A 12,966-nucleotide genomic window follows, 5' to 3' on the forward strand; every position below is an offset into this window, starting at 1 on the left:
TCATTAAAGGCAGAGATACAGAGTGATCTGCCATGTGCCAGTTCACTCCTTAAATTTCTGCAAGATGGGGCCAACACTGTGGCATACCAGGTAGAGCTGCCACCTGTTAGTTTATTAGTTGCTGTTAATAGTCCCAGTGATCTATTATATTCCTGTGATATCAATTATCTCTGTTTTTTAAAAGATTATATTTATTTGGGTGACAATTATAGACAGAGAGGGAGAGAGAGAGAGAAAGGTCTTCCATCTACTGCTTCACTCCCTAAATGGCTTCAAGGGCTGGAAGGTGGTCTGATCCAAAGCCAGGAGCCAGGAGCTTCCTCCAGGTCTCCCATGTCAGTGCAGTAGCCCAAGGACTTGAGCCATCTTCCACTGCTTTCCTAGGCCATAAACAGAGAGCTGGATTGGAAGTGGAGCAGCCAAGTGACAAACCAGTTTCAATATAAAATGCTGGTGCTGCAGGTGGAGTCTTAGGCCAGTGTCGCACCGTGCTGGCCCCCAGCCATGTCTTTTAATTTCTGTGTGTGTCTGAAAATTGTGGGGGCCTTCTAGTTGGCTGTAGGAAATATAAGCAGAGATAAGAGTGCATTGCTTTGCTAAGGTGGCCATAACATAAAACTGTAGAATATGGGGCTTGAATCAGAGCAATATATTTCTCCTAGTTCTAGATTAAATACTTGAGAGCAAGATGATAATGGGTTTGGTTGCTCCTGAGACCTCTCTTTGGTTACCACATAGCCACCATGTTGCTGCACCCTTACATGGTATTTCCTCTGTGTGCATCCCTCCTTATAAGAACAGTGATCAGTTTGAATCAGGGCTTCAGGCTTATGATATCATTTGATGTCAATTATCTGCTTAAAGTTGTATCTCTAAACAGTGTCACATTGGTTGTCAGCATTGCCTTGGTAACATGTTAAGGACAAATAGATTTTTTGTTGGTTTTGTTCTATTTTGAAATCAGAATCTAAAATACTATATATTGTTTCTAAATATCCAGATTGCAAATAATAGGATTAATAAGCTTTATTAACTAGAATAGGAATCTTGAGGGGCTGGTGCTGTGGCTCAGCAAGTTAGAGCCACAGCCTGCACAGTCAGCATCTCATATGGACACTGGGTGCAGTCCTGGCTGCTACACTTCCAGTCCAACTCCCTGTTAATGCTCCTTGGAAAGCAGCAGAGGACAGCCCAAGTGCTTGGGCCCTTGCACTCACATGGGATACCCAGAAGAGCCTCCTGGTTGCTGGCTTCGGGCCAGCTCAGTCCTGGCTGTTGTGACCCTTTGGGCAGTGAACCAGCAGATGAAAGATCTCTCTCTGTCATCTCCCTCCTCTTTCTCTGTAACTCTGCCTTGGAAATAATCTTTTTTTAACAAAAGGAATCTTGAATGTTCTCAGTGTATGTTAGACTCTATAAATTCACCACCTTATTAATAGATATTAGACTATAACCTATTATACAGTCTGAGTATCTATGCTTCACTAAATTACATATGTTAAGGTCATTACCACCTTCCTACACATCATTCTAAGCCCTTAGATAATCTTTCTTCATAATTCATAACAAAGGGTACATGTATCTCAGTGATCAGGAAAGCATTTAAAACAATTTTGTAACAATTAATTCTTTATGGCATGATTAACTTATTAGATGGTGTCCAAAAAATGAGACATTATAGGGAAAACCATGGCTTAGGTATCAATAACCCCAATTTAAATTTCAGCCTTGCCTATTTCTTGCTATTTTTTTAATCTTTTTTTTTCTTTTTGACAGGCAGAGTAGATAGTGAGAGAGCGAGAGAGAAAGAAAGGTCTCCTTTTTGCCATTGGTTCACCCTCCCATGGCCGCTGCAGTCAGCACATCTCACTGATCTGAAGCCAGGAGCCAGGTGTGTCTCCTGGTCTCCCATGTGGGTGCAGGGCCCAATCACTTGGGCCATCCTCCACTGCCTTCCTGGGCCATAGCAGAGAGCTGGCCTGGAAGAGGGGCAACTGGGATAGAATCCGATGCCCCAACTGGGACTAGAAACTGGTGTGCTGGCGCCACAAGGCGGAGGATTAGCCTGTTAAGCCACGGCGCCAGCCTATTTCTTGCTATTTTACTAAGAGTAAAGTGTCTATCTTCTCTGAGACTGTTTGTTCTTTACATAAATCACGAAATGCTTGTCATTAAAAAATATTGAAGTGTGGAAACTGCAGTACATCATAGCTGTTCAATACATGTTTCTTTATATTACCTAAACTTTCATTATCCCTGTTGATATTTTTAAAGCTGATGACATCAGAATACTGTTATTCAGAAGCTGTTGTAGATGCTCTCAAAAGTGCTTTCATACAAACTCTCAGCACCACTGCGACACATACCCATCAGGATTTCTTTTCTAGCTATATTGTTATTAAGCCCTGCCTTCTTGCTTTAGATTAATGAAGGACTTTTCAGTACAAAATAAAGAGAAGTGGCGTGGGGAATAAAATTTATTAATTTGCACATCTCTTTAATCATTGTGTAAGGTTCACACTTGAAATACAATGTTAATAAGATCATACTTTCTGCCAATCCACGTATCATTTGTTCTCAAATATTAGCTCCAAAAAGAAATATACCTTTTAATTCCAGTCTCCAGAAAATTTAACTAAAGTGTAGGTATACATGATACACATAATAAAAGTGTGTATATACAGGTTATATTTTAATTAATTAAACTTTAATTTTTTCAATTAAATAAAAAAATTTGAGAAGTGAAATTAGGGCTGTTGGTAGGTTTTAAGCAGGGTTTTTTATGTTCCATTTTTAAAAGATCACATACATTGTTGAGACTAGACAGCAGAGGGGTAAGTGTAAATGGTAATACCAGTTAAGAGATAGTAGAAGTTCTTCCAGAGAGAGCTAATGGTATCTTCAACCAGGGAGGAAATCCTCAATGTATTTGCAATATATTAAAAAAAATCTTAAGATTAGTGAGTGATTTTATGTTACAGAATAGTCATACTTAAATATGACTTCTGGGTTTTATATTGGGCTGGAAGGTGGGTTTTGTTGCCTTAATAAGGGAAAACATAAAGAAGAGTAAAGTTAGATAAAGTGATTAGGAATTATCTAGTAGAGTAGGAAGTTGGTAACATTGGTGCAAATGAGGGCTATGAAAAGAACCAGACTTTACAAGAAGAGGGAGAATATTTTCAAGGTAAATGGAAAGATGCTTCCATGTATTTGATTTGGAAGAGTGAAAAAAATTGGGGAGAGGTGAAAAAAATGTAGACAGTTCTCACCTTATGAGGGTTCATTTATGGGTTTTTCTACTTTATGGTAAGGCAAACGTGATATATATTCAGTAGAAGTTATTGCAGTTTTTCATTTGGTCTTTTCTTAGGATATTAACATGTGCAGTTCTGGACAATAGCAGCAAGTCACAGCTCCCCATGAGCCACATGTACACAGAGGGAAACAACTGATTCTTTACAGTGTGCTGTGTGAAGCTATAATGTTCAGTAAGACAAATGCACTCACTGACTTTTCCTTTAGTTGTTGTTTCTGAGTTTTTAAAGAACCCAACTAGGAAAATTGACAACAAAAGATAAAGCCACATAGTCAGAGACCAAGTGGCATGGGATGAGCTAAAGACTGGGCCCCTCTATGTCTTCAGAGCTGCTGGTTTAAGGTTGAGATTTCTGAGTATAATGGCTTGAATAGCAAGAGTTAGGTTATTTCTCTCTCTCTCTCTCTCTCTCTCTCTCTCTCTCTGTGTGTGTGTGTGTGTGTGTGTATGTAAAATATAAAATATCTTGTATTGAAATAAAATGGGTTGAAAACATGGGGGTTAGGCCCACTTCTTTATTGGACCAGCCTCCCTGCAGGCTCACTAGTTGAACAGCGTGGAACCTTGGATCTGTCCAGCCTCTGCTGGGAGGGGGAGTCGATATTAAATGCTAGCATCATGGTAGGTAAAGGACAGAGGCATGGGGATAGTCACCAGTTGATTAAGAGGCTCCTGTACCCTGTGGTCCAGACCCTCGCATTACCTGCCTGCTGCTTCCTTGTTCTGGAGTGGTGGACTTGCGTCTTTGGATAAGGTGTTTTTTTTGTTTGTTTGTTTTTTGCTTCTTTTCTAGTTCTTTTATTTCTTGTCAAATTGCAGTTTCTTGTAGGTTGCTTTGATTTGACCTTCACCCTTCACCTTCACCAATCCCAGTTCTTGGGAAATGTTGTCTGGGACTTTGCCTGCAGCAGGGTTACTCTCAGATGACAACCTGTTCTACTCTTGTAGTCCTCCTCTTGCCTTCCTGCCTTGATCAGGGGAGTAGGAGACCCTGTATTTCCAGGGTGTGCTTGGAGGGAACATTTCCCCCTGGCAGGGTATGGGAGTTCTAAACTAGAAAAATTTTTACACACACACTCTCTCTCTTTCATCCTTTCAAATACATACATGTTATAAAGTCCTAAAGGTAAACCTTAGACTTTAGTCTAAGCAAGCATTCTTTCAGCACTCGAGGCCTTGGCTTGTGTGGGCAGCCCGTTATCTCACACCTGTCTGTGATTGTAACCCAAGCTCTGTATATGCCCTTGAAAATCAAAGAAATTATCATTAGAAAAAAATGGACAACAGACTTTTCATTGTAAGAAGAAAGAATCACTGTGTGACATGATATAAAAATAAAGTCTGCTGCTCGAAAGACAGAGCCATGCCATCAGCCTTGCTGTGAGTGTGTCTCTCATTTCTTCGAGCACCAACACCTCTCACATGTTGGGGCCTCTGGACTGGATGGAGCTGGTCTGTGGCAACATGGACAGTCTAGTCTTGCAATATGATTTCTAGTAGCAGATTTCGGATCATGGGGTAGCAACTCAATCTGTATGAGATTAATGCTGGAGACTAAGGTCCAAGATAGGTTTGCTCAACCATGTCTATGTGGCCAAACTTGAAAAAAGACTTTACACACAAGATCAGGTGAGATTATTCATGTTTAATGGCTATTGTCACACATTGTGATTGGGAGAAATAGGTAATGACTAGAGGACTACAGGAAGTGAAAAGCTGGCAGTACACGCTGAATGGATTATGGACCTTACTCTGTGAATCTACTTCCTGAGAGCATCATAGTGGTAGTAATGAATAGGAACATGAGCATGAAGACTGTTCTGAATTAATCCCGTTATGGAGTAACTGAAAATGACAATCACAATGAAACACCACTTTACATCAATTACAGTGCCCATTATGGGAAAAAAAAATGTGTTGACAAGGCTGGAGAAGAATATTGTTTGCTGCAGGTGTGAATGTACACAAAATATTTTTATTCTTCCTACTTATTTCATAGAACATTATGTCTTCAACATCTATTCATGTTGTAGTGTTTATCAAAATTTTATCAAATTATCAAAATATCCCAGTGATATTCCATTGTATGTGTCTGTTGTTTGAATATCATTTATTGGGGACAATTATCAATTTGAGATATTAAAGAGAGTGGAAACTTAATCTGACTTGTATTTAGGGGGGGGTTAAGAGGTGAAATAAGATTGGATGAAGTCATCAGGGTGGATCTCTCAGATTGGCTGAATACTGGTGACTTTAAGAGACACCAAAGAGGCACTTGCATGCTCCCTTTCTCTTGCCACGTGAAGCCCTGTGCTTCCCTCTGGACTTTGCCAATGACAATGCCATCCCTAGAAGCAGCCCTTCAGTACTGTTGTCCATGTAGGCTTCATCATTTTAAAACTTTCTACTTATTTATTTTATTTGAAAGGCAAAAGAGACAGAAGGAGTGACAGAGACAGACATACGACTGTCAGCTTATTTACTCCCCACACAACCAGCAATGCCAGGCCTGTCCCAGGATGAAGCCAGGTGTCTAGAATTCAATCCAGGTCTCCAACATGGGTGACAGGAACTCAAGGACTTGAGGAAACACCTGCCAACTCCTAGTGTTTGCATTAGCAGGAAGCTGGGATTGGAAGCCCACTCCAAATGGATTCACATGAGGCAAGAAGAATAACTCAAATTTACTACTGATTTAATTTTTATTTGAAAGGCAGAGAGAGAAGAAAAGATCTTCTATTCTGTGATTCACTAGCCAGATGCTCACTTCAGCCAGAGCTGGGCCAGGAGAAATCCAGGCATCTGAAATTTCATTAGTGTTCCTAAGTGGGTGGCAGGGACTAAAGCAATTTCCTTATATGCTGCCTTCCAAGATGAACATTAGCAAGAAGGTGGGTGATGTGGAGATGATCAAGGACCCAAATCAGGTACTTTGATAAGGGATGTTGACATCCCAAGTGGCAAGTTACATTTTTGTGCCAAAGGCCAATAGCTGAAGGTATAGCTGAGCTACTTACCAAACCCTTAAAAAGAATTGAAACTGTGTACCCAGTGTTGTTATGCACTTTTCTCTTGATAAAGGTATACATGTATTGCTCTAACTCCAGAATGCTTTTTCCTGCTGACTGTTATGTACCAGCACATCTCAAGAGGAAACACAACTCATCAATGGGTTACTGCATTATTCCAAATATTTTAAAAGAGTGACATTATTATTATAAAAATAAATTTTGGCGCCGGCCTAGCCTTCTGCGGCGGGAGAGCGCGCATCCTGGAGCCGCTCGGATCGCCCGGGCCCCTCGCGCCACCGCCCAGGAGCCCCTAGCCGCGTGCCCAGGCTGCCTGCACCATCCGTGCGCCCCCATGGGCCGGGCCGCGCCGCGCCCCCCCCCCCCCCGCGGCCACCTCCTCCGGCCCAGGTCCCCCCCGGGCGCCGCGGGCCCAGCGGCCCGGATGGAGGTCGCAGCGGCAGGGGCAGGGGCTGGGTCGGCGCGGCCGCCACTGACGGGCAGCCCCATGCCCGGAGCAGGTGAGCAAGGGGGCGCGCAGGGGAGCGGCGCGAGCGGACGGCCCGGCCCTCACGCGGGGCTGAGGCTGGGGGTGCGGACTGCGGGGGCCCCGTGGCTCGGCTCCTGGTCTGGGGCGGGCGAGCGAGTGAGGGGGGGTCGGGGGGGGGGGTGCGGCAGGTCCGCCATGCGCGCAGGTCCCTGTCTGGCGCCGGGGTCCGGCGGGGGTGGCCCGGGGCCGACGGGGCGCGCGCGCCTCTGCCGCTTCAGACCCCCACGTGCGCCGCCCTGGAGGGTGGGAGCAGGGACAGCGGGGCCCCTCCCCAGCCGCTAAAGCGCCGCCCAGCTGCGCGCAGAGCGAAACACCTGTCAGGGGCGCGCTCCCTGCGCGCCACCGCGGCCTGGGACACGGTGTCCTCGGGGAGCACCAGGTCTGGGCTCCGCAGCCTGAGGGCGTGGAGCGGGGGGTTGGTCCCTTAAGGGCAAAGGCGGGATCCGACGGGGGCGAGGCTGTGCGGCCATCCGAGGTGACTCCGGAGGGGCGGGACCCCCTGTGCCCCGGAGACGGCTCCTGGGTTGCGAGGGATGGGGGTCGCGAGAGGCTGCAGCCAGTGGGCAGGGCTGGGGCTACAGAGAAACGGCCTGTGCTGGGGGCGCGGCGCGGCTGGCACCGCGGGTCAGGGCCAGGCCGGACCCCCGCCCTCCCAGACTCTGTCCTGGCCCCCCAGGCCCAGAGCCCCAGTGGGCCACACGGGCTGGGCTTCTGTCCCCCAGCCTCGCCCACCCCCACCCCCAGCTCCCTGCCCGGGGGCCCGGCCGCCCCCGGGGTCTGCACAGAGCTGCTCGCCGGGTGCGGGGGAGAAACCCAGGCCTCCCCTGGTCGCGGGCTCCTTGTGTGATTCCACCACCCGGTGGTCCTGGCCAGGCCCCAGGGACCTGCAGGGCTGCGGTCAGGAGCCAGGCACAGGACGGCTCCAGATGTCTGGGGAAGAGTCGGGCGCCAGAGCTGTGTGGAGTCAGCGCTCCTGGGCCCCGGCCCTCAAGGACACAGAGCCCAAAGGGAGGACCTCTCAGGGTGCCAGGGTCAGGGCGGACTCCCAGGGGGAGGGCCTTAGACGCTGGGGCTCTGAGGGGTGAACAGGAGTTTTCTGGGTTGGAGAAGAGGGGACAGCGATGGCACACACAGAGGTCAGAAGAGGGCAGACGGCACGGCTGGGTATGGCACCATCGATGTGTCCTGCGAGTGTGGGAGGGAGGTATTGTTCCAGCGGCCCCTTTGCGGCCTCAGCCACACGAAGCCCGGAGACCCGGCCATGGAGCATGGGGGGGGGGGGGGGGGGGGGCTGGGTTCCCGGGTAGCTGGGCGGGGTTAGGCCCCACACTTCCGGCCATGTTCCCCGGGGGCCGTGCCCCCGCGGCTCAGCCATGTTAGGCCTCATCAGGCTGATCCCGTCACGGCCCGCCCCCACCCCACACCTGCGGGGCCCAGGGCCAGCCCCACTCACCCGGCATGAAACTAGGAACCAAGAGAGACGCCACCGCTCTGCCATGCACACGCAAGCCCACACACGCACCGCAGCTACAGGGCTGCGGGCCCCCACCCGCCCACCCAGACCTTCCCTGAAGGCCTCTTTCCTGCCCTCCTGTCTCACCTGTATGCCTCCTCCTCTGAGCAGACCTCAGGCCTGCACACACACACACACACGCACCCCGGCATGGCGGCCTCGTCTCGGTCCGGGTTCTCGCATGGCCAACACTGAACCGGCCTCCCCTGTGTTTCAGAGCCTGTCCCCTCATGGGGTGGTGGCCCCCAGCCCTGTGGCCCCTGCCCTGTGGGCCCCTCCCTTGCCCATTCTATGCTCTGGGGTGCCCTGTCCCCCTCCTCACACCGGGCCCTGGGCCTCTCTGCTCCCAGCCCCGCCTGGGGCTCCAGGGGGTGGGGGTGCAGTCCCCCGCTGAGCCCCCTTTGCGCTGTGTGGCCTGGGGCGAGGAGCTCTGCCTCTGAACCCGAGCTTCCTGCCCTGGATAGGTGGAGCCCAGGAGACTGGGGCGGAGCCGAGGAGGCCAGGGGAGGGGCCTAGGGGACTGGGGCGGGGGCCAAGGAGACTGGGCGGGGCCAAGGAGACTGGGCGGGGTCCTTGGCTGAGAGAGGCTGAGAAGGAGCCCAAGAGGGTGGAGCTGTGACCAAGGCGACTGAGCCCCGCCTGGGACCCCCACATCCCGCACCAGGGTGCGGCTTCCATCTGGGCTCCTCCACTCCCCCCGCCCAGGTCCTGCTAATGCGCCCCTGGGGAGGCAGCAGGGGGTGGCTCCACAAAGCCCCAATCCGGCTGTGGAAGAGGGGGCGTTGGGCATGGGGCTTTGAGGGGTGGGCAGGAGCTTCCCTGGCCACCTGTACCTAAGCCCCAGGCGGCCGCCTCCACCGAGCTGACCCTCGAGCCGCTCTCGTGTCCAGGAACGTCCGTCCTGAGCTCAAAGCCACAGGGACTTCCCTGGGTCACGGGGACGCGGTGCCGCCTCCCTTCACCCGGAGACACCGGGCAGGGGCTGTGGCCTGGAGCAGCAGGGCGGAGGCAGCTGGGGGTGCTGGTCTGCCGCCCCTCCCACAAGAGGCGACCCCCAGGCTGGCCCCCGGCTCCGGGAACAGATGCACCGCCACATGTTCCTGGTTTGCCCCAGATGTGCTGCAGCTGCCATGGCCCCCTCCTCCCACCCGCCCGTGGGGGAGGGGCAGCATCTAGTGGCTGCAGAGTCTGCCTTGTTCCATGGAGCCACGGAGTCTCGCCGTGGGCAGGGCCCGTCCCTCAAGGGCCCTAGGTTTCCCCATCCGTGGAACCCCAGGGAATCCCCAAGGGGCCGCCCGCAGATGGGGAAACCGAGGCCGGGCGCGTGCGTCTGTGTAGTGGCAGCCGCCCCGGGGCTAAGGGAAGGGAGAGGTCCCCTGAGCCCCAGATGTCCTGGCCCAGTAGACAGGGGAGCAGGGCAGCTTCCTGGGGGAGGGGTTTCGGAGGCAGGGCGCTGCGGGACATGTAGGAGTTCTCTCCCTGGGAGAAGTCACGGTGGCCGGCCTGCCTGGGGGGTGTTCCCTGGGGAGGGGCTCCAGGGTGTCCCCCGGCCTAGGGGAGGCGAGCAAGGTCCGCCCACACCAGCGAGGAAGCCGTGGATTGGCAGGACCTGCCCAGCCTCAGTTTCCCCTCCCGCTCCGCCCCAGCACTCGGGATGCCACGGGCTCCAGCCAGAAGCAGAGATGTGGCCCAGACGCCTCTAGTGGGCAATGCCCAGGTGGGCGTGCCCGTGCCTTGGCTCCCCGGGCCCCCACGGTGACCCCCACATGGAGAGGCCTTTGCTACGCAGGCTTGTCAGCCCTCCCCGCCGTAGCTGGGGGGGGTCTCTCGGTCACTCTCACCCCTGGCAGTGGTGGGCAGCCGCGGCCCGAGGTGCCCTGTCCCCTGACGAGGGCGTTTCCCGCTCCGGTCTTGGACAAACTTCACAGGCCTGGGCCTGGACCTCTCCGCCCGTTCAGTGCGGACCCGGGAGTCAGCGGCACCTGGGGGCTCCCGTCGGGTTGCCAGGTTCCCTCTGCGAGCAGTTATGGACTGGGGTTGGGCACAGGGTGCGGGGTCGGCCCCAGGCTCGGGGAGGAAACGCCCCCTTCCAGAGCCTAGGCCTGCTGCCCCAGGGCCTCTGCACGCCCGGGTCTGGTGCCCCAGGGAACAGGGACCCTGGGTGTGGGGTGGACATTAGCCCGGCGGCTGAGACCCCTGCACCCCACACCTCCAGCCCCAGCTCTGCCCCTCATCCCAGCTCCCTGCGAATGCACGCCGGGGAGGCAGCGGTGATGGACCAGGAGCTGGGGGGTCCCTGGCGCCCATGGGAGCCCCGGGTGGAGCTCCTGGCTCCTGGCTCCAGCCCGGCCCAGCCTTCGTCGTTGGGGGCATTTGGGGAGTGACCCAACCGGTGGAGAGCTGCTCCCGCGCCCCGCATTCGCGGGGATAAGGGTACCAATGAGGGGAGGGGGGAGAGGCGGGTCCAGTCCCTGCCCATGCAAATCGTGCGCAAGTGAGATGCAAATGTATGCAAACGAAATTCAGCTGGCATGCACAGATAAGCGCGTGCCCGCGGTGTGCGCATCAGGGCGCCCCAACATCTGCCTGGGCTTGCAGCGCCGCGTGTAAATATGTACGCCTGTCCGGCCGCCAAGCTTCATGGCCGACACTAGGCGGCCAGACAGGGAATGCAAACGGTGCGCTCCCTGCGCAGAGTGCCGGCCCCTGCGCTGGCCTGCGGCTGGGGGAGGGGCGGAGGTCAGGGGCGGCTTCCCGGAGGAGGCGCTGCGCGCGGGGAATGGGAATGAGGAGGGAGGGAAGGCAAGGCCGCTGGAGAAGCCCTGCGAGGGGCTCGCCTTGCTCAGAGGCTGGGGAAGGGGCGGGAAGGCCCCCAGGGCCTCTCTGGGCAGGGAACAGAGCCTGCCTCCTGGGGCACCCCGGCCCCACAGCGCCATCTGCTGGGGACGCTCCTGCCCCGGACAGCAGGCTGCAGCCGCGCTGTTGCTAGGAGACCCGGAGCTTGGTCCAGCCTCGGGCCTAGCACTGGTGCTGGGCAAGCGCCTACCTTCTGTCATGCCTGGACTCTGTCATCAGCTCCTGGGGGAAGCACCCTGGAGCCACTCCCTCCCTCCATCGGGTGGCTTCCCTGCACCCTGGCACACAGCCCAGCACCCCGCAACCTGGCTCGGTGGTTCCTTCCTGCATCTCCCTTGGGCGCCATGGATCAGGAAGCAGGAGCCCTCCGAAGCCAGGGGGCCCGGCTGTGTCCGCGGCGCGCGGCTGACCCTCCCCTGCCCGCAGGCCCAGCCTGCAGCGCTGGAAGGCGGCGGCCTTGGCCTGGGCGCTGTGCAGTTCTCTGCTGACCGTCTGGATGTGCCGAGAGGGCCTCGGACCCGCGCTGGCCCAGCTGCGCCGTCCGCTTGGGACCCTGGACGCCCGGATTGACCGCCTGGCCCAGTACCGGGCACTGCTGCAGGGCGCGCCGGACGCCTTGGAGCTGCGCGAGCTGACGCCGTGGGCGGGCCGGCCCCAGGTCCACGCCTTCCGGCAGGGCCTGGGCGGCGGCGCGCTCCCACGCTCCGGCGCTCGGTCATGCGGGCTGCCGGAGCTTGTCGTGTGCGTGAGCGAGCTGGGCCTGGGCTACGCGTCGGAAGAGATGGCGCTGTTACTCTACTGCGCAGGCGCGTGAGAGGCGGCCACCCGCGTCCACGAGCTCGGGCTGCGGCGCCTGCGCCACCAGTGGCGCACACAGCGGGAGCACGTGCGCGCGCAGCCCAGCTGCCGCCCGATGGCCTATGAGGAGGTGTCCTTCCTGGACCTGCACAGCCGCTACCACAGGGTGCTCGAGCTGTAGGCGCGAGAGTGCGCCTGCGTGTGACCCTACCTCACCGGGCCCCGACAGGATGTCGCTATGGACTGCGCGTGGGCAGAGGAACGTCTCGCGGCCGGGGGACTCTCGCGATAACTGCCTTGAGCTAAAGCGTGGGAACTCCTCGGAAAAAAATTTAAAGGGCAGCCACTCCTCATTTTATACTCTGCATGTAAATACAATGTAGAATAAAGATTTAAAAGTGAGGTCATAGAAGTAACAGGATTTGACAACAGATGACTTTATTACATGAAAGAGGAAGGAGTCCAAGGAAAATAGTAATGCCTTATGCAAGCATAAAAGAAGAATGAATGCTATGGTTTTCATTTCAGATTTGCTGAGCTTGAGATGCCATTTGCAAAGCTACAAAGAATCTCTCAGTAGAGTAGAAAACATGGTCTAAAGTTATATTTAAGGCTTAAGCTGTAAGGAACAGGAGCAACAGATCACAGCCAGATATGTCAAGGAGGATTGCATAATGGGATAAATCAGAGACCACACGGTATAGTGGATGTGTTACCAGTAGAAAAATACAATTCCAGGAGAAATACAAGAAATCAATAATAAGGTCAAGAGAGGAACAAACAGATAAGAATTTTCAAGGGACGATCATGTATACTAGTTTTAAATATGGCAAAGACAAAAAACGAGAGGTAACCATTTGGCCTAGTGCTTATTATATCAGTTAAGATTGTACCTTTGGGGCTGATGTTGTGGTGTTGTGGG

The 12,966-nt window shown here is 54.0% G+C and overlaps 1 pseudogene; it reads left to right on the forward strand.

Moving 5' to 3' along the window:
• The first annotated feature begins 11,590 nt into the window (after positions 1 to 11,590).
• Positions 11,591 to 12,249, forward strand: LOC133754164 (neurturin-like; annotated as a pseudogene).
• Positions 12,250 to 12,966: the final 717 nt, after the last annotated feature.

The sequence above is a fragment of the Lepus europaeus genome, chromosome Y, assembly GCF_033115175.1.
Source record: "Lepus europaeus isolate LE1 chromosome Y, mLepTim1.pri, whole genome shotgun sequence".
Lineage (NCBI taxonomy): Eukaryota > Metazoa > Chordata > Mammalia > Lagomorpha > Leporidae > Lepus > Lepus europaeus.